The sequence below is a fragment of the Prionailurus bengalensis genome, chromosome A2 (genome assembly GCF_016509475.1).
Source record: "Prionailurus bengalensis isolate Pbe53 chromosome A2, Fcat_Pben_1.1_paternal_pri, whole genome shotgun sequence".
Taxonomy (NCBI): domain Eukaryota; kingdom Metazoa; phylum Chordata; class Mammalia; order Carnivora; family Felidae; genus Prionailurus; species Prionailurus bengalensis.
In genome coordinates this window covers 103,253,825-103,275,345 of record NC_057348.1, presented here as the reverse complement: position 1 = coordinate 103,275,345, position 21,521 = coordinate 103,253,825, and positions in this window count along the sequence as shown.

Sequence of the window (21,521 nt, the reverse complement as noted above, 5' to 3'; positions counted from 1 at the left end):
CATGGCACTTCAGAATAAGTAACTTCTATGGTTTGAAATGAATGAAGCAATAATTATATTGTAGATAGGATATTAAAAAAAACCTTTTCATTAAAGTTCTAGCTCAGCCACTACTGATGGTCATATGGGGCTTCTTATGAATTTATTATTAAAGGTGGTCAATAAAAATTCAGTTTAAAATTTAGAAAAATAAAACTAGTTTTATTTTTATTCTATAGGTACTATTAAAACAAAATTAAATTTTTTTTGTGTGTGTGGGGGGGGGCACCTAACTATTACCATGCAAACACTAGAACTCTTTGGATGCTTACATACTACATGGCTTTGAGAAATTTAAAAACACGTTGGAAACATTGACATATGAATCTTTGCCTCTCGCACTGATATAACGAGTGAAATACAAACAGAGTGAGTATATGAGTAAATGAGCACACATATGAAGGCGTGCTGACTTCAGTAATTGTTGACTGAATGAATGACTGCATAGTAAAGAAAAATATGGTAAGCTTTTAACTGTGCTGTGTGAGATTAATTAGTAGTGGGAGACTAAGAAAGGGTCGAAATCAGTGATAATTGCAATGACAGGCAAGACGTGGCTCCAACACTTCATTAAACTTCTATTTTTATGGGGATTTCTTCATTTCCACTGGAATGAACAAGTCAGTATGCATGACTTATTCTGCAATGAACTTTGATGAATTTTTCTAAGTACATAAAAAATGAGTTGCATCCTTCTCTTAATCCAAAAAAGCCCCTATACCTACACTGATAAACCCTCTGATGCACATGTAAGAAGGCAGGATAATGGGCATGAAGGACAATCATCTATATGTATATATAAAATATATATTTTTGCTTGTCAGTAATAACTCTGAACTGCCTACAGCATTCATAGTGCCTCTTAAAAGTCAGGTATTGTACTGAATTCAAAAATTCTCTTATGCTGAGCAGGGAAAGGAAAAAAAAATCAAACACTTTCTGAATTGGGCCCAAATATCCAAGGTTAATTTTCTGAGAAAGCTGCAGCGGCTAGATAAGGCCATCCCCTGCAAATTAGTTTTGCCTGCCTGGATTACAGCTAAATTTATGCAGCTTGCCTTATCCTTTCGGAAGCGCCTCTGAAGTGTCGTAATTAACTGGCACACATAAAGTGAGCACATTTTCTGCTTGGTGGCGGCCATTCCTCATTTCATCTCAGTTCTAACCCAAATGGAAAGGTAGTTTCTTATTTTTACTGTTAAAAACTCACATGAATGCACTTGCGTGTGTGTGTGAGCAAACACACACACACCCTCCAATACTTCACCGAGGTCTTTGAAAACAATCATAAAACAGCTTCAGAACAGTTTGGAAATTTAAAGGGGTAAAGAATACTGCTGAGAGAGCAGAGAGCAATTTTTGCATAAAGTTGAAATAAAAGAGAAAAGTCACCCTTTATGAAGTGGCTGGACTGGTTTGGGACTTTTTTTTTTTAACTAGAAAAATTGGGTTTTAACCTATTTTCTTTGTGTGTTTCTTGGTTATCTGAATGAAAGCTCAAAAAAAAATCAAGGTATGGTGAAAACTAGTATCTTCATGATCAATATATCTTTACTTTGAATTTTCTATTGTCATTTCTTTACATATTTTGTATTTTCCCCATGCCCACCCCCACATTTTAGAGGTCACTATTTTCATTAAAACTTAAGCCAAAAAGAAAACAAAAACAAAAACAAAGAAAACTCATCAGACACCTTTCTCAGAGATGTGGCTCCATTTTTCCATTCATTTATATATGTGTTGCTTTGGCTGAACAACTTCTTTTTCTTCTGGAAAAGGCTCAGGCGGTCAGTATTTATTGAATATCAATATAAGCGTTTGTCGGAACTGTCCTCAGCATTATAGTTGACTTTGGTCAGCTCCTGGAAAATACACTAGATATTTCAGTGATCCTTGGTTCACATACTTCATTAAGGAGGTTTTGTTTTGTTTTTCTTTTGAACATAAAACATTGGATTTGTAGCCTGCAGAAGCTGATCAAGAATCCTACAATGTCCAGGCTCATGGAGTCCCACACTGAGTATGACACCAGATTAGTCATAATCTGCAAAGCACCAGGAGAGATTTTCTATCCTGCATCCCATACTCTGTTTCCAGATTTCTTTGGCTTCAGTTCCTCATAGAGTTATTATGAGGATTAAATGAGTTAATACATATAAAGTATTTAGAACTGTGCCTGGCACTTAGCAAATATTCAATAAATGTTAGCTGTTATTCTATTCTCAGTAGGATGCTGCTCTAATGTTGGGTTCTGGCTGAGTCCTTATTCACATAGCAGTTGCTTTTTTTCCAATGAGTTTTATTTTTAGCAGGTGAAACATATCAGAATTTCATTTCTCTCATCTTTTCTGAAAAAAGAGAAAAACACTGCTTTTTCTAGTGACTTTTCCCTTCCAATCTTTTTCTGTTTTCTCACTGCAAGCCAGGGCATCATTTTCACCCACTTTTCTAGGTGTCCCCTTTGGGGCCCTCTAGTTCTTTTCCTTACTCTCCCTTTATGATTCTTGTAACACTTGTTCTCTTTGATTCTCATTTCTAGAAATGTTTAATTGTCTCTGTCATGTAACCACTCCTGAGAAACAGAATACCCCAAAACCTTTTGTGTATGAGAAGAACTTAGTGGTGCCTCAAGGAAGATGTTACTTGAATGCAGAAGTTGTCTAATACAGTGTAGAAGATATCTTCCTTCTTTGATTATTTTTCTTATAGGAAATTTGCCATGCTGAGATTTACTTTACATAAAATAGAATATTCACTTCTTCAACTCAATTGCACATTTAAAAGACAATTAACAATTCATAAAAGTCAATCACTTGGATCTACAGATTGATCTGTTTACCTTCAAAACACCTTCCAATGATTGTGGCCAGAGCTTTGATATTTTCCCAGGAAAAGGGACTACATTCACATCCTTTTGGGTGTGTAGAGTGGAAGGGGAGCTTTCTCTTTTGATGACTTGTTAGAACTGAGAGAAAGAATCAGACAAAATGTTTCCCAATGAGAAATGGTAGATTTATTTAGGATACAAGATTTTTGGTCCTGCTTCTAGTCCTGCTTCTATAATGTTTGCTTCCGCTAACATACTAAATGTTTAGAAAGTAAATGTAAAGTTGAAGCTAATAGATTATTCACTTTGAGGGACCAAAAATGCCAGTCCAGAAGGTAGACTTCCAGTAACCTGGCTTAGACATTGTTATTGAAGTAAGAGTGCTTAAATGATGGGGTGCCTGGGTGACTCAGTCATTTAGGCATCCGACTTCAGCTCAGGTCATGATCTCATGGTTGGTGGGTTCATGCCCCACATTGGGCTCTGTGCTGACAGCTCAGAGCCTGGAGCCTGCTTCAGATTCTGTGTCTCCCTCTCTCTCTTTGCCCCTCCCCTGCTCATGCTCTGTCTCTGTCTCTCTCTCTCTCTCAAAAATGAATAAAAATTAAAAAAAGTGCTTAAATGACACATTATGGTTGTTCAATTGTAGGGACAGGAGACAGCCATGGTCCTGAGATTAATATATTATCCAGTTTTGTTGACTTAATTAAAAGCGACTCCTTGAGAAACCTATAGGATTCTGACCACCAGAGTGTGGTTTAATTTTAATTAGGAGCCCAGGAACCTTATTTCATCTTCTAATTTTAGGAGGACCTGGCAAGGTGAAATGTAGTACTTCGGAGGCAGGAGAGAGGGTGGGGTGAAGTCGGTAACCCAGAGCTTATACACAGACTAAGTTATGGCGCAGAACTGGTTCTAGTATGGTCAGTGGCTGAGGGAAGGCTTCAGGGAGTGATCATTAAAGCTTTGACTATGACAGTCCAAGTATGGGGACCTAACTGCCACAGCTGTGCAGGCATCTGCCATTATGGCAAAGTGGACCAGGATCTATGGTACTGGGTAGAATATAGTTTAATTGCCATATTATGATGCAACAAGAAACAATGCCATTGACAGAATTTTCTCTCTCCTCCTCCCTTTGGAAGGGGATTGACTTATTTATTTTATTTTTTTAAGTTTATTATTTTTTAGAGAGAGTTGTGTGAGCATAGAGGAAGGGACAGAGAGAAAGGGGGAAAGAGAGTATTCCAAGCAGGATCCATGCTGTCAGTGCACAGCACAATGCAGGCCTCCATCCCATGAATGGTGAGATTATGACTTGGGCCGAAGTCAAGAATCAGACGCTTAACCGACTAAGCCACCCAGGTGCCCCTGTGGATTGACTTCTTTTAGATTTAAAACTTCACCTAAGGGGCGCCTGGGTGGCGTAGTCGGTTGAGCGTCCGACTTCAGCCAGGTCACGATCTCGCGGTCCGGGAGTTCGAGCCCCGCGTCAGGCTCTGGGCTGATGGCTCGGAGCCTGGAGCCTGTTTCCGATTCTGTGTCTCCCTCTCTCTCTGCCCCTCCCCCGTTCATGCTCTGTCTCTCTCTGTCCCAAAAATAAATAAACGTTGAAAAAAAAAATTAAAAAAAAAAAAACTTCACCTAAGTGAGTATTGAATGAATGTATTCCATTGATAATATAACATATTTTTTATGTTTTAAACAACTATGTGCTTTGTTGATCATAAAATAATATACATTGTTTAAAATTTGAAATATAAGATGAATTAAAAAAAACTGTCGTATAACATTGTGAAAATATATTTGATACACTTCGGTGTGTGCTTACTTTTACCACTTAAGATATTTGGTGTATGGCTAAACACCAGAGTTATTTTATGGCTGTGATTGTTACTTGGGAGCTATCCTAGATATTTTACAACCTTGTTTGTAACTGTACTCTACAGAGAGCCACACCAGCTCTTTATGTATTCTCATCTTAAACAACATCAAAAGGTAATGAAAGGAAGATTTTCAATGCAATAACTAAGCACAGACTTAATCTTAATGAGTATATTAGCATAGTGGAATGACTATCCAGGTTGATCTACAGCAAGATTTAAGCAAAATACCTTAAATTATAATTACCAGCACATACTTAAGGGATACATAATATCCTCTCCCATTCAAGGAGAGGTAGATCTCTGTTGCCTCCACCTGAAATTTTGTAAGCTCCTGAAGGTAGGAATGAGTGGAGGAATAATGAGACAAAAGAAAACCCAAGGATATATCTAGAGCACCAACCATATGACCTCTTGACTTGAGTCAGGCTTTGAACTGAGCAGAAAAAGAAAGTATTTTGATCAAATTGCTCTCATCTTATTTAAAAAGTCTCTCTATAATGTTTGCTTCAAAGAGCTCTTATTACTTTTTTTTTATATTTGAAAATATAGATTAATTTCTTAGAATTATGCTGCAAGCTTTCATGTGAGGTAAATCCAGATTCTCAATATTAATATAAAAACACATTTTAAAGTAAGTTTCTTATTTATATTTCTTGCTTTAAAAAATGTTTGGTCATGAATGTTGGTTTCAGATTTTTTTGTTTAGCTGTGACAGAACTCTGTGTTCACAGAAAATTCAGTGAAAATCCTTATAAAACAATAGAGTCTGTGAAGGCTAGGAACACATTTAAAACTTAACAAAATTTTAGGGAGTGTATATAAGGTGTGTTAATTTTAATAAAACTGAGAGTGACCTAAACCAGAAAACCTATATTCTAAGCAAACCTGAAAAGTCAATTATTCATAGAAATAGCACAGGGTTAATTGGCTTTTAACAACAACAACAACATCAACGACAAGAATACTACCACCTTTGGAAAAGCTTGAGAATTAATTTTCATGTTCTCTAGAGTTAGATACAACCACCCTGAGTCTAGAGGCTCACAAAAATAATAATGCTTAAAAAAAAGGCTTTCCAAAGCCTGTTCATTCTTTTTTTCCTATTTCCTTTTTAAAAATACAAATTGTATATATTTAAGGTATACAACATGATGATTTGATATCCTATACATAGCGAAGCCTATTCATTCTTGTTCTTTCTAGAATGTCTTGTATGTCCTTCTCCTGCCTGATACTCTTCTGGCTGGAGATGCGAGGCTCAGGTGACATTCAGGTCTTTTACATTGACATGAACACTTGTTCTTTTCTATAATAAGAAAAAAAATGAAAAACAATAGTTTCCACCCTCCCCTTAGTGGGAGGAATAACTTCGCTCTCCCTGTGCACAGGTAATCACAGGGCGAAAGAGTGAGCCACAGGTCTCTGCAGGGACAAGGGTTGCTCAGCATGTTAGTACTTGCTGCCTCACGCACTGCCCTGTGGCAGGGGCCTTTTCAGGTCACCCTCAGCGGCTCTTCCTGGTACCAGCTTTCAGCAGATGCTTCTTCAGTGGTGACCCTGGTTGTGAAACAGTCCTGCCAGCAGTGGCTCTCATGACTGAGATGAGATTCAGCTTCTAGTGGTTGTTTTCACTGGCAGGAATGCATTTCAGCAGCAGCTTTGATCTAGGCTTCCTGGTCTTTCATCTGTGGGACAATTTAGGGTAATTAGAGTGATTCCCCTTGCATTTACCTTTCTATTCTTCTAGCACCCTCTGGCTAAGACCATTTCTGTCTCCTGTGTGCTGGCTGTGTGCTACTTCAGTCTTGGGAGCAGGACTGTTCTGGAGACTGGAAAGTAAAGAATCTAGGGCAGCATCGTGGCTCAGAATAACCCAAAGCTTTTGTTTATGCCAATTCCCAGAAACTGGGATCTTGCTTTGTTTATGACTTCATCACATACCTTCCGCCTGCCCCCGTCCTTCCACATAGGTGATGCTTTGTTCCTGTTCCTGGTGCCCGAGCTGTTCCTTGGCTTCAGGTGTCCTGAAGGACCTAGTCGAATGCTCCAGTCCTTCTCACAGGGTGAGGACTTCTTTCCCTGATGTTGGAACACAGGGAGAGTTCAGCTCCGTGTCTGGGTGCAGGCCTTCCCTATAGGCTTCAGGCCCTGGTTCTGAGCACTTAACTCCTGAAGGCAGCACCTAGCAGGGGTCTTGCCAAGACCTCTAGTACAGTGTGTCACAGGCTGCTTTTGGGAACCTCAGTTCCAATACAACCCACCAGGTTTGCTTTGTATTTCTATAACCATGAGGCTTTTTGGGCATCTTTCCCAGGAAGAGAGAGCATGTTATCCTAAAGGTAAATTCCAGTCTCCTCATTTTCCAAATAGAAAATACCTGGAAGCTTTGCTTCAGTGTTGATTCTGCTGGTGTGTTTCCTTCTCCTCTCCCCTCCCTGGACTCCATGCTCTGAACTCCCAGCGAGAAAATAACTTTCTCTGGGCCCTGGATCTGGGGCAGGCATTCCACTGTTCTTCAAGAATGATGAGGATAATGTCATTCACTTCTTGTGATGACTGTCTCCTTCTTGTTATGAACACAGTATCTCATTTAATTCTTTCAACATTCCTTAATATACAAGAAAAGTAAGATTCAGAGAGTCAGAAGTCTTATATACATGGATTTGGGAAAAAATATCTTCCATTTTTCTTTATATATCTCTCTTCAGAGAGTTCTGGGTCAAAATGCAAATTAAATTCCCTGAGAAAAGTTCCCCAAGGTAAATATGCAAATGTGCTCTAATTATGGCCATGTATTACATATGAGTATGCCCTTCTTTGTAACAAAATTGGTTTCTGTTATTAGATATCTCCATGTGTTAAATATTTATCATTGCTTTGATAAGTTAACATGCCACAATGAATTATTGACCCTTTCGTTTACAATTTTTTTTTTTGTTTCTAACCTTAACATTGTGAACTCTGCATAATCTGATCACTGTAGTTATATTTGGTTGAAAAGACGTTTCGGTTACATGCTAGGGTATTAGTGTTGAAAACATTCACTGAGTCTATATAAGAACTGTTAACAAATAAGTAACAAAGATTTGTTAAGATTATACATGGAGGAATTTGAAAATTTAACAATAATCATGACAATGGAGCTATAACATCAGAGGATGATGGTTTTATGTAGGATGATTACTTTGGGGTATTTTGTGAGGATCAAGTAAAGCACAAATCCATAGCAGAAGTAATATTCTGGTGGAAGTCATGAAAATATGTAAAATATATCAATAATCAGTGGAAAGGGTAGAGGTGTGTAAATAAGGGAGATATTGGAGTTCTAAGTCTTATTTCTGACACTTCACTATTTCTATAACTTTGGGAAGCTCACTTCCCTTATTGATTTTTCTATTTTATTAAGTAGGACCAATAATAATATTTATGTCGCAAGTTCTTGTGAGGTAAAGTATATGAGAGTGCTGTAAAAACTAAAGCATCCATATACATACTAGTTTTATGTATTTATGCATTCACTTTATTATTTGCAACGCGATGCTTTAGGCAGGGTGGGGACCAGAATGGAGCATTGAACACAAACGACAGAAGTACCTGATATAAAAGAGCTTGCATTTCAGTTCAAAGAAAGAATTTTCAGGCTAATTTTTACTCTTAGAATCCACTGGAGTTTATTTCATAGCTTATTTTCATCTAAGCCTGAGGACAGGTTTAAAAGGTTGAAGATATTTGTGTTTATTTAGCCAAATTCTGTGTCATGAAAAGTTCCATGATGTTTACTTTTAAGATTATTTTGCCCATGTAGATAAGGGAGACAAGGGATGGATTTGGGGTATTTATAAATTAAGATCATGAAGCCATTGAGAAGTTCTAAGTAGAACTATTTTTTTGCTTCTTGATATAAACTGCATACTTCAGAAATGACTGCTTTAAAATATGTTATCTTAAAAAAGCAGACTTAGTGTGACAGTCCAGGTTCCTCAATTCTTTAAGATTTGACTAACAGTCTGTCTCTTTCGGAAATCACCTTTGATTTAACGGAGAAATACCCATGGTGTTACAGTGTAGTGATTGTATCAAAAATGGGTGCAGGGGTGCCTGTGTGTCTCAGTTGGTTAAGCATCCGACTTCAGCTCAGGTCATGATCTTGCAGTTTGTCAGTTCGAGTCCTGCATTGGGCTCTGTGCTGTCAGCTCAGAGCCTGGAACCTGCTTTGGATTCTGTGTCTTCCTCTCCCTCTGCCCCTCCCACTCACATTATGTCTCTCTCTATGCCCCCCAAAATGAATAAACATTAAAAAAATTAAAAATTTTTTTTTCAACGTTTATTTATTTTTGGGACAGAGAGAGAGACAGAGCATGAACGGGGGAGGGGCAGAGAGAGAGGGAGACACAGAATCGGAAACAGGCTCCAGGCTCTGAGCCATCAGCCCAGAGCCTGACGCGGGGCTCGAACTCACAGACCGCGAGATCGTGACCTGGCTGAAGTCGGACGCTTAACCGACTGCGCCACCCAGGCGCCCCAACATTAAAAAAAATTTAAAAGATGGGTGCATTAATATTCCTGGTCACACATACTCTTTTTGCCCCTCTCCTATCAAGAGGTAGAGTCTGTTTCCATCTCCTTGAACTCGGGCAAATCTTGACAAGTAGAATGAGGTGGAAGCAAAGCTATGTTATTTCCAAGGCTAGGTCATAAAAGGGGTACAGCCTCTATCTGCGTTTCTCCCTCTTGGGACACACAGCTTGTAACAAGTGCAGCTACTCTGAAGCCCCCATACTGGAGGGTCCCAATGAAGAGAGCTTGCGGAGATGGAGAGGAACACCTGAGGACACCCCAGCTGTGCTAGTCCCAGATGTTTGCCTTTTCCCTGAATGTTGAGCCCTTGGATGATTACAGCCTCCTGCCTTCAAGTGGAATCTGCTGATGCTGAGTAGATTAGAGACAAGCTGATTAGATTCCAGCTTCTTAAGAGAAATAAATGTTGCTGATGTTTTAGGCCACTAAATTTTGGAGTGGTTTGTTAGGTGTTCATAGAAAACTGGAACACACAGTAACTCAACTGATCATTTGCTTGTATATTAGGCTGACTTACTATTAATATAAGCCATTTAGCTTCTGTCTGTTTATATTGTTTTCATTACTTGTGCATAACCATTGGATACTAAATGCCTAGAGATCCTTTTTTCATGAAATCTATTTTGCATGAACCCTTTGTATTGGATACACTGCTATGTATATGTAGGCAACTAGTGGTATTATTTGATATAGTATAGGGATTGCCAGTATGACTCCCTATAACTTCATACCTTGATTACGTGAATGTCTTTTTAAATTTTTATTATTTTTTTTATTTTTTAAAATAAGCTCTTTGTCCAATGTGGGGCTCGAACTCAAAAGTCACATGCTCTATTGACTGAGCCAGCCAGGCACCCCAATTATGTGGGTGTCTTAATGCATTATTTTATTTGTTAGGGTGAATAGGGCTGCAAGTGACAAAAATGCAACTCAAAGTGGCTGAACCAAAAGGCAATGTGTTATCTTATTAAATAAAAAGTTTAGGGGTAGGATGCTCCCAGAATTTCCTTCATCAAACCTAACGCTTTTGCTAGGTTTTACAGGCTTGCCTCCTCAAAGTCACAAAAGGGCTCTAAGTATTCCCTGAAGACAGGAAAACATTCAGTTAATGAAGACTGGCTTTCCTCTTGTATATCTTCTTTTTTCAGAAGCCCACAGCAGGCTTCCCTTCAGGGGCAATTGGTCAGTTTCAGGCCAATGATCTTGGAAATGTCTTGAATACCAGGCAATACCGTGAGAAATCTCAGGATTCTATTAGAAATCATTATTATATCATAAAAGTGGTATGGTCCTAAAAGTTAGGGAACTTATGAAGAGAAGTTCAGATTGTATCAAGTTTGCTTATCTTTAGGATTAGACAGGCAGTAAATGTTTGTATTTTAAGAGCTAAAAATGCAAAATACAATCATATCATGAATGCTTGTAAACTGGGCACAGATATTCTGTCTCTGAAGACACTAAGAACAACAGCTCTCTTGGTTATAAAACCCTTGTTCTAGTCTATGAAAAGAGACCTTTAGCCGATAAAGGATACTCTATCAGGATGTATGAAAAGAAAACACAGTGATAGGGCTGAAATATATGATTGCTAAGCAATCACAACTGATGGTGAAGTTATTCCTCAAAGTTGACTGTTATGACATAGCTATTATCTAAATACTTAAGCACCTTTCAACCCTGGGGAGATTGAGAATTCAGTGGCAAAAAGTTTAAGTTAACCAACATAGTGTTAAATAACTGATGTTTTATATAATGGTAATTTTTAAGAAATCAGCTCCAGTAGACTTAGACTTAGAAGTCAGCTGGGTTATTCCCATTTAAAATATAAAATTAAGTTATCAATTTTGACCTGCATTTTACATTAAAATCTGATTAAGTTTACATACAATGCTGAAACATTTTTGACAATGTAAGATTCATCATACTAACATGTTTATTAAATATAAAAGAGTTATTTTGAACTCAAAAAGTTAGTGTTAAGTAAAATAATTTAAACCCTTTAAAATTTGAATGCATTTAATTTATAAATACAGATTAAAACATTTGAAGTGGTTTAAGTTTGTAAATGGTGCCAAACATTAATCAGATGGCCTTATAAAAACCAATTATTAAGTCTAGATTATAAATAGAATTATGATAAATCTGTAATCTGAAAGCTTGAGGACAGGTTTTTAAAATATGTAACTTTAATAAAATGAATTAAAAAATTTTAAAATCAAAGTAAACATATGAGTAATTTTTTTCTGACCACAAAAATTGCCTTCAAACTCTTTCACCAAGAAATTCATGGTTAACACCTAGAACTTATTTACATGTTTATTCCTAAACCAATCACTGGCAAGCATCATGTGTACACAGTGATTCATTCAGGCCTGTTTTTTTACCATAGAGGCCTGGGGAGGGACCTTTCCTACGCTCTGATTTTTGTAGTTTGTGTTAACAAAATCGGACTATCCACCATAAATAGAATTTCAGGCTTGTACACTAAAAGATAAAGATCTTACTTAACAAAGTTCTTAATTTTTATTTCTGATCTCTTTGTAGATCATCAATGTTTACTCCTTCGGATAAATGTAACTCCTTGATAATTCCTCGATGTTTTATTGAGTTACTATGACTTTGAATTATATCATTTTGTATCATTTTAAATAGACGTTTTGAAGTTTTCTTAATTAGATCTTAAAGGTTCCTTTTCCCCCAGCTTGCTGAGTATCTGAGGTTTCATCTTCCCTGAGTATCACAAGGATCCTCCTTCACTGGTGATCCTGAGGGGAATCTGGGAAGTGGTTTTGGTAATATGTCAATATAAAAGCAAGCTATAATTGCAAGGCCTTAAGGGACTGGAGTGTGGGGATTCTCAGCCCCTGACCAGTAAAATCTTTCCCCCTTCCTTTCTGCAATGCATTTCTTATAAATGGCAAAATCTTGGTTTAAATTATGAGTCTATAGTCTTCTACAAGATTGAACACATTCCGAGTTCTGCTGGAAAGGAAGAATGGAGGGTATGGGAGAAGAAGGTGATTGATTAGGTTGCCATAGTGTTTACCATAATATTTCAAACAGATGAGCCCTGATCCTTTGACATTGTTTATTCGGCTGTAAATGTATAAGGTTTGATGATATCCCTTGATCAACATTAATGGTTGAGGGAGTTAAATTCCTATTTCCTAAAAGAAGTGCTAAATGATGTGTTATAATAAACATTTATGCTGTAAGAATAAAGTCATTCAGATATTTATTTCCTAGGGGGCAACTAGACCAAATAATATCTTTTAGGAAAAACTGATGCTCAAATATTTATTGGTACAATCATTTGGATATGATAAATGGGAAATACATTAAAAAGAAACACAGAATGGTAAGAGATCTACAGGTTAACTGATAATGTAATTTAGGCTAAAATTCTTTCTTTGGTATTATCCAACCATCAACCTAATTTTTCTTCAGTACCTACATATGCCAAGCACAAAAAATAGTTAAAATTTTATGATCTATATGGGACAGAGAATCTATGAATTTAAAAAGATTTACAATATGATATTGAATGTAATAATTGTCACAGTTGTCTAGGCACATAGTGTGTAGGAATTCTGGGAAAGGAAAACATTTTCAGCTGAAGTGATAGGGATGGCTTATAGTATAAACTCCTCTCCTAAGTTTTAGATTACATATTAGCTGACTACTAGACATGACCACTTGGATCTGGGATCAGTTCGTTAAACACTGGGTTAAAAATTCTGTAAAATATACAACCCAGAGAAGTGTAACTTAAAGCAATCAACATTTTATTATCACTTATGCATGTAGTATATGGTACCTAGCAACCAGTGATTTTAATTTTTAAATTAATGATTGAATAAGTGAATAAAGGATGAATGAAGATGGTATTGGATTTGAATGAATCTTGAAGGATGCTAGGATTAGGAATTGTGAAAAAGCCATTCAAGTTAAAGATCTGTGTGAACATAGACATAAAGCTAAAAACATAGAAAGCATGTTCCACGGATAAAATTAATGGGCTAATTTGGTTAGAATGCAGTATTGAAAAATAGGGAGAGATAAACAGAAATCAAGTTGATGTCAGGTTAAGATGCTTGGACTCGGTCCTGTAGGCAATTGATAAACAGGTGAAAGGTTTAGATTGAGAGTTCCTGATAAAATTGTGTGGTAGGAAAGTTACTCCGGCAGTAGTATGAAATATGAATTTCAGGGGTAAAGCCAATAGTAAAGGTAAATAAATAGATCAAGAAAAAGATAATAGGGGTCTAAATTAAGATGGTGACTATGAAATGAGAAAGGCACATCTAAATAAAATTTAATGGCAAATTGAGTCTCAACAAGTTATATCAGGGTTTCAGTAGGGGTGAAAGATACGCGAAGCTTTGACCTGGGATGGTAAGGAGAAGGCTGTTATTACAAATAAACAAGGAGGGTCATTTATGTCACTGGGTGAGACTATCACAGGTTCAGGCTTAAAAATTCTGGATTCGAAAATAGTAGTTGGGGTAGGCAGCTTCTAGATGGTGCCTAATAATATCCACCTCTTGTGTTTCACACCTGTAAGTAATCTGCCCTTGAGTGTGGGCAGGGTTTAAGTGAATTTTTCCTAATGAATTGAATATAGCAGATGAGGTAGAATGTCACATGTGAGATTAAGTTATTAAAAATACAAAAACAGGGGTGCCAAGGTGGTTCAATCCACTCAACATCTGACTCTTGACATTGGCTTGAGTCATGATCCCAGGGTTGTGGGATTGAACCCTGCATTGGGCTCTGTGCTGAGCATGCTGTCTGCTTGAGATTCTCTTTCTGTCTCCATCTGCTCCTTTCCCCTGCTCCAGGGCTCTCTTTCTCTGTAAAATATAAACAAACAAACAAACAGCAAAAGCAAAAACTTTCAGCTTCTATCCTGATGTTCTCTTTTGCTCTCACAGTGTTTGCCCCTGGAACACTAGCTGCCATGGACACTGTGTGTGGGAAGGGACTGATACACGCAGACAACTACATGAGTGAGTGTGAAAGTGCATTACCCTCCTTCAAGTGAACTTTTCAGGTGAGATCAGAACTTCACCTGACATAATATAGCTTGAATACAGCCTCATGAGAGATCTTGAGCCAGAGGTACCCAGATAGGCCTAATACAGATTCCTGACACACAGATACTATGAAATAATACATACTTTTTCTAAGCTGAAAAGTTTTGTAGTAAATGGTTTTATAGTAATAATAGCTAATATAGTAATTTATCCAAATGGTACTGTTAATTTGATTGGGATTGAGTTTATTCATAGGTTTGAAATTCTATGGCTTGAGGGGAAAGTTGAAGCCTTGGAGATATATATATATATATATATATATATATATACACACACACACACACACACACACACACACACACACCAAAAACTGAGCCACAGAGATACTGTACTTAAGATAGAACTCAAGGAAAAATATAGTTTCAAAGGTGATTAGGTCAATATTGCCAAGTGATAAAAATAGGTAAACTAATTAAATTTTCCTTCAGATTTTCCAAATGATACCTTTATGGGGGATTACTGGGGAAGTTGAACAAAATGAGAGAATGCCAATCAATTATCATACATAGTTTCTTTGAAAACACAGAAGTCCAAATATTAGCAAACTAACATGAGTGTAAATACTACCTCCGTGAAAAGCTGGCATAACTCATGTAATTTAGGTTTGTGGCTCCATTAAACCATATAAGTAATGTAAAATTAAAAAAAAAACTATTAGATGTATTGAAATCTAAAAGGCGTATTGTTCAACAAGTACCATAAAAGATGATTAATGTGTATTTGGTGAAAACAGATCATTTTGGACCATGAGTGAAGGACTGATTATTTTGTGGAATACTTCTAATTTTTTCTCACTGATCATAAATAATACCTTATCAGATGTTAAAAAAAAACACCTCCTCAGTTGGTCTCTGATATGAATTAACCTCCATGCTATTGAGAGCTTAGTGAAAATTTATGAACTTGAATCAGGACTAACTGTTGTATAGTTTCACAGACAATTACTCTGTGGTAGCAACTTAATGCCTTTTGAACGTCAGTTTATTAATAATCACAATTCTTTTAATTCTACATAATATTTTAAAGACTCATCCATGGGGTTCCATAAAACCACAGGGCTAATCTAAGGCTTAAATCCATGAAGTCAGTTATTTTCACCTTTTGTCTCCCATGTATTTTATGTAAACACTACCCTTCTGGTTGATGTGTTTCCTTCTCTCAGATATCTATGAACTCTGTGCAAGACTTAATTAACATTAAGTGTGAAAGGATCACACTTTTCATTTCATGCTGATCTGCTCAAATAATAAACACCATTGGGTGCTTTTGTGTAAGGAAAATATTTTTTTGATTATTTTGTAATCTACAGTCATTTTATAAAATGAGTTTAATCTGCTAAAGTCTTCTGCTGATAGATTAGTAAAATGTAAACTTAAATAAAACAAGCTAGAGGAAAACTTTAGTTGGCTATGGTATGAGAAACTCCTCTTGAGGAGAATATATTCAAACTAACATCTGCCAATTGGCTAAATACATTGAAACTGTCTAATCACGCCAAATCATTTGGAAGCAAAATTTTTAGTTTTAATGAACATTATTTCTTTTCAATACTGTCTGAATTTAGTGAAAAGTTTTAATATCTTTTTTTTGTATAAGTAAATCAAGACTTCATTTTTCTTTATCAATCTTTTCATCTAAGGTAGGTAAAAAGAGAAACCCAGCACACCAATACTGCTTTAAGTCAATAGATAGGTGTTATGACTTTTAACCTATTTACTTTCTGTTTCCACAACTTCTGACGTTATAATTAGGTGAGACACTTTCCCTCCTCATATAGATTAAAATCCTCTCTAGACACTGGTATAAACAGATAGAGACGAATAATAGCCATGGTTTGAAATAACTAAATATGGAAACAGTATAAAAATTGTCTTCCTATTGCCTATTCAAAGTCATTTAAAGAAAAGTGGTCATGAAGCAGATCTTGAAAGTGAAAGAGATAGGGTCTTTAAATGGATAAAATATTCTAAGTGTTTAGAGAGGAAAAAAAAAAAAGATATCATGTTAGAAAGTGGATAGTCAGGGCCACTACCCATGTCTTCTTTGTGCAAGTTAGGGAAAGACACCACCTTATGGCAGATTAATTCCATGGGCTTATAGCTTGAAACCTGATGATGCCTTCATATAAATTTTAAAAAAATGTGTCCCACGGGCAGATGCAGTTCTTTCCCAGGATGGTTTGCCAAGAAAATTGTAGGCTAAATTACAGTCCTGACTCCCTCCTTGGCAAGGGCCCTAGAAGGTTAGTATTTGGTGTGATCATTTATGATGGTCCTGTGGATGGTGTAGGAGAATTTCATTTTACAGGGAAACAAGAGTTATTAGGAAGATAATTTTTTTAATAAAGTTAACAGCATATACTCAATCTTCAGCACAGTTACAATTATGGTTCTTTTGTTGTAAGTAACAGAAACTGACTTTGGCTAATGTGGGAAATATTTATTGGGATAATATAAAGCAGAAATTATCTTATTTATTGGGATGATATAAGGTAGAACTTACCTTTGGGATGAAAAAGAGCCATTTGGTTTCAGTTTTTATGTCATTACACTTAAGATTTAAATTCTGAGTTTGGAGTGGAGAATCTGATTGTCCATGTTTGGGTTTTGTACCCACCAACCCTTAGAAAGTAGAGGGAGAAAACAGTAGCTAACACTCTATGTAGAGGGGTTACAAATGAATCCCAATAGCAATATCAGAAGGGATACAAGCTGAGTATACAACATCATCTGAAATCTCTTACAACTACCTTTGCAATAAATACATTGAACAAGAAAGAAGAGTAATTGGAAAATTCTTTCATATGATACTTTAATATTTTTCATATCTCTTCAATAATTATGACAGGAATATATTTGTTCCTTTATTTAGGATGTTAATTATTGTTATAGAAAACAGTGACATTGAGTTTTTAGAAATAATGCATGGATGGAGATACAAGCCCCTGAAATTTTAATATTACCCTATCCTTTCTTTTATGAAAGCTTCTCTAAGATCCTAGGTGTAATTCGTATGCTGTCCAACTGAAGCAATACAAGAACCATGTTACAAATCAAGTCTGATTTAAAAAGAAACACTTCACAGAAATTTATTTTTTGATGTCTACATTGTAATATTTTCCCAAAATTCTTCCCAATTTTATCCCTCTACCATAGAAACCTATAAAAGATAATAGTAAAAAAAAATCACTGAAGGAGAGACAGAAAAAGGGAGCTTTTGATGTTTCTCTTCAGGGTTCCATATGAAATCTTTCTCTTCTTGATTTGTACAAGTTCCAGAAGTATTTGGAGATTCTCACTTGTGGGTCCAGCCCAGCTGGACTCTTTAACCCTTCTCTGCCCTCTTCTAATTCACACCAGTTTCATATCAAAAGGCTAAATTAAATAAACTCTACATAGCAGACAGAGGAAAGGAGGTCACCAATTTACTATATTCTTCCACAAAATAAGCTGCAAATACAAAACCCCTTCAGCTGAAAGTGAGTGTCACCAGAAGCTCTGCTTTGAGGGGGAAGAAAAGGCAGGATATGAGGGATTCTCCAACATAAAGGCTTTTTAAGCAGGAGGACAAAGGATGCACAGGAAGCATTAGGCCTCAGAGAACATGTTATTCATCATGAAGGGTTCTGGCCAGGAGAACAAAGAAAAAGAACTGGGCAGGTTTAAGAATCCATGTGCCTCAAGCTAGCTTGCTAGAACAGTTCACCCTAATTTTGTGTGAATTTTAGACTGCTCCCACAGTGAACACTTGTTTTAAGTGTTGTCATCTAGTTAGGCATCACAGCCTTTTCAAGAATCTTGTAAGTGGTAACAATCTTTCAGGCAGGAATAACTACGCAATTGAAGTGACAGGTTCACCTTTTCAGATTTATGAAGAGTTTTTTATTTCTGGGTTTGGCTTCTCTGAAAAATAATAGGTGAATATGATGTTACTGTGTGTAACCTTGTGTAACATGATACATACATGATAAACTTGTAGCTAAAATAAAGTAAAATCTCTTTCAATCTAATATTTGAAAAATAAATAAAAGTTGGTAGGTAAAAAGAAATAATAATAAATTATAAGTAGCCAGAAATTAGGGAAAAGAGGTATAATATCAGGTAATAAACTTAAAAAGAAAAGGCAGCTGAGGAAGGGGAAAGAAATTCTGGTGAAATACAGCCTATTCCTTAATCCCTAACACTTGTTTTCTGTATGACATAAAGAAGCATATATAACGAAATGATGAAAAATTTACTAATGACCAATTTGGAGAGAATGATCTTTTAAAGTGAATATGTAACCTAGTGAAAAGGCAGGAAAAAACATTTGAAAGTTAAAAAATACTAAGTAGATATCCTTATCCACCTCCTGAAAAATCAGCTTTCATTAGCAGGACCAAAAGGTCTTAGTTGGGAGAATGAGCTGATGTGCGCAAGAGTGATACAAGACCCTCACAATGTGAGTGGGCTTGGATAATTAATCTTCCATGCCATCTGAGAAGAATGAAACAAGTCCAGAAACCCAGCAAATGCTGAGTGTCCTCCTAACTGAATGCTACCCCATCTCCATGCCCTCAGGCTTCAGCAAAAAGGTCAAAAGGTAGTAAGTAGCCAGCACTTCTATAAAACTGTATGCTCGGGCGGGCGGGGGGCGGGGGAAGGAAACATGGGGGATAGAAGATACCAGTGATCTCAGATAAAGGAGAGTGCCCAAGAAAATTCACTCATACGATATTAGAGAAAGTAAAAGTTCTATATAAAGATGCCAATTTTTAAGCCATGGAAGATGAAAAGGAAAGGCATGGAGACCATATCAGTTATATTTTGTTCCATAACAACCACCATAACTCAGTGGCTTAAAATAACAAGGATTTATTTAATTCACAGTTCTGGAGTTTTGCAAATTGGCCTGTGCTAAGCTAGGCAATTCTATTTCAGCTGGGCTCAGTCATGAGTCTCTTTCAGCTGCCAGATCATCATAGCTCATCTAGCACTGTGCATCTTGACTCCATGTGGTCTCTCATTCCCCTCACAGGATGGCCCATGCTTGTTCACATTATGGCTGCTCAGAGGTAGAAGAGAGGAAACAGAAGTGCAGAGTTTCTTGAGGACTAGTCTTTGAATAAATGTACCATATCCCTTTGGCCAAAAAAGCAAGCCCTCTTTGAAGTTAAGGGGTAGGGATATAGATTCCACCTGTTCTCAGGAGGAACTGCAAAGTTATGCCGATTGAAGCATTGATGTAGGGAGACTAATAAACACTATCACAAAAAGATTTAAAAAAAGAGAGAAGCATCACATAACATCACATAATATAACCTGATCTGTAAGAAAAGTCAGGAAACAAAAGAAAACTTCCTAAGATACACATATAAATTCTGTTAAACAAGAATAGGGAATGGGGTGTTAAACAATAGGATGAGAAGCAAGGTGAGATTGAAGAATATGAGAAATGAGTACAACAGAAGCAAACTGTGTTCCAAATCTGACAAATTAATTAAAAACAGCAAAAATAGAATAAAAGCTAAAACACAACCATAGACATAGAGCATAGAGCAAAATAGAGACACTTACAGATAGGAAGGATGGACAAAGAATGTAAAATATAAAAATAGTTGGTATTCCTGACATAGAAAAGTCAACAAATCAACCAGAAAAAGCATAATTATAAAGGAAAATTTCCATCTGTAATAGGTGCTTTCAGTCTTCTCCAGACACTGTCAATGTCAGAAGACAATGGAATAATATCTAAAGATTTCTAAAGAAGAATGACTGTGATCAAAAAATATTATTGATATTCAGCTAAGTACAGTTGATCTTTTAACAACATAGCTGTGAACTGTGTGGGTCCACTTTTATGCAAATTGAGAAAATACAGTATAGTACTGTAAATGTATTTTCCTTATGATTTTTTCCTAGTGATTTTGTTAATGATATTTTCTCTAGCTTACTTTATTGTAAGAATACATTATACAATGTAACATGTAGAATATCTGTTTATCATCTATTTATGTTTTTGGTAGGGCTCTGGTTAACAGTACACTTTCAGTAGTTAAGTTTTGGGGAAGTCAAAGTTATAGTCATATTTTTGACTGTGCAGGGGTCCAGTGCCCATAACCCTTGTGCTGTTAAAGGGTCAACTGTATTTATTTTGGAATTAAGGCAATAGGAAAGCATTTCAAGTAAGTAAAACTCAGGGTATATAGAACATCCAAATTATTCTAGAATAAATGAATACATTAAAATTCAACTCATCAAGAGACAAAAACAATTAAAGAACTCAAATTAAAAAGTAGCAGTAGAATGACTAGTCATGACCATTGAAGCCAGTTAAATATGAACTACATTTAAAGGGAGAAGTATGGGGGAATTGACTGAGCCACGCAGGCGCCCCTCTAATTCTTATCACAACCCCATAAAAGAGTTCTATTTTTTTTTCTAATTTTACTTATGAGAAAATTGAGAGACAAGCATGCTGCATGCTGGTGCTCCTATATAACTAAAGTATATAACTTTATATAACTATGGTAGAAACAGTTACGTACTGTTTTATCTGTGTCACTATTTGGTCGTTTAGCTAGCAGTTTTTCTATTTGTGTGTATATATGGATACATTGGAAGATAACTGGAATAAAGTTTCCCAAGTTGTTGATTATTGCTGGATGATGGCATTTCTTCCTTTACAAAAAAATTTTTTCCTGAAGTGTATGCATTTATTTATTTTTTTTTGCAGTGAATACATTGATTTCATAAGAAGCCAATGAAGCTATGATTTATGGGGAAAAAAAGATATGGTTATTTTCTTCATATCGTGTATGATAAGCAAGACACCAGCAGACCTAATTTATGCAAAACCGTGATCTTTGTCTTTTGGTCCTGACCTGATCCTCCAGGGCATTCTGTTAAAATACATGCTGCAGCAATTACTGAAACATAAAACATGGGTTTCCTTTCTTATTTAAATTGTTATATAATTTAGATACAATAAAGTGGACACATATTACATATATAGATTTATGAATATTTTTATATGCAATCATTCCAAAACATGGAATTTTTTATAGTATGGATAATCTGCACAAATTTCCCTTTTTTATGTGGAGGAATGATAGAG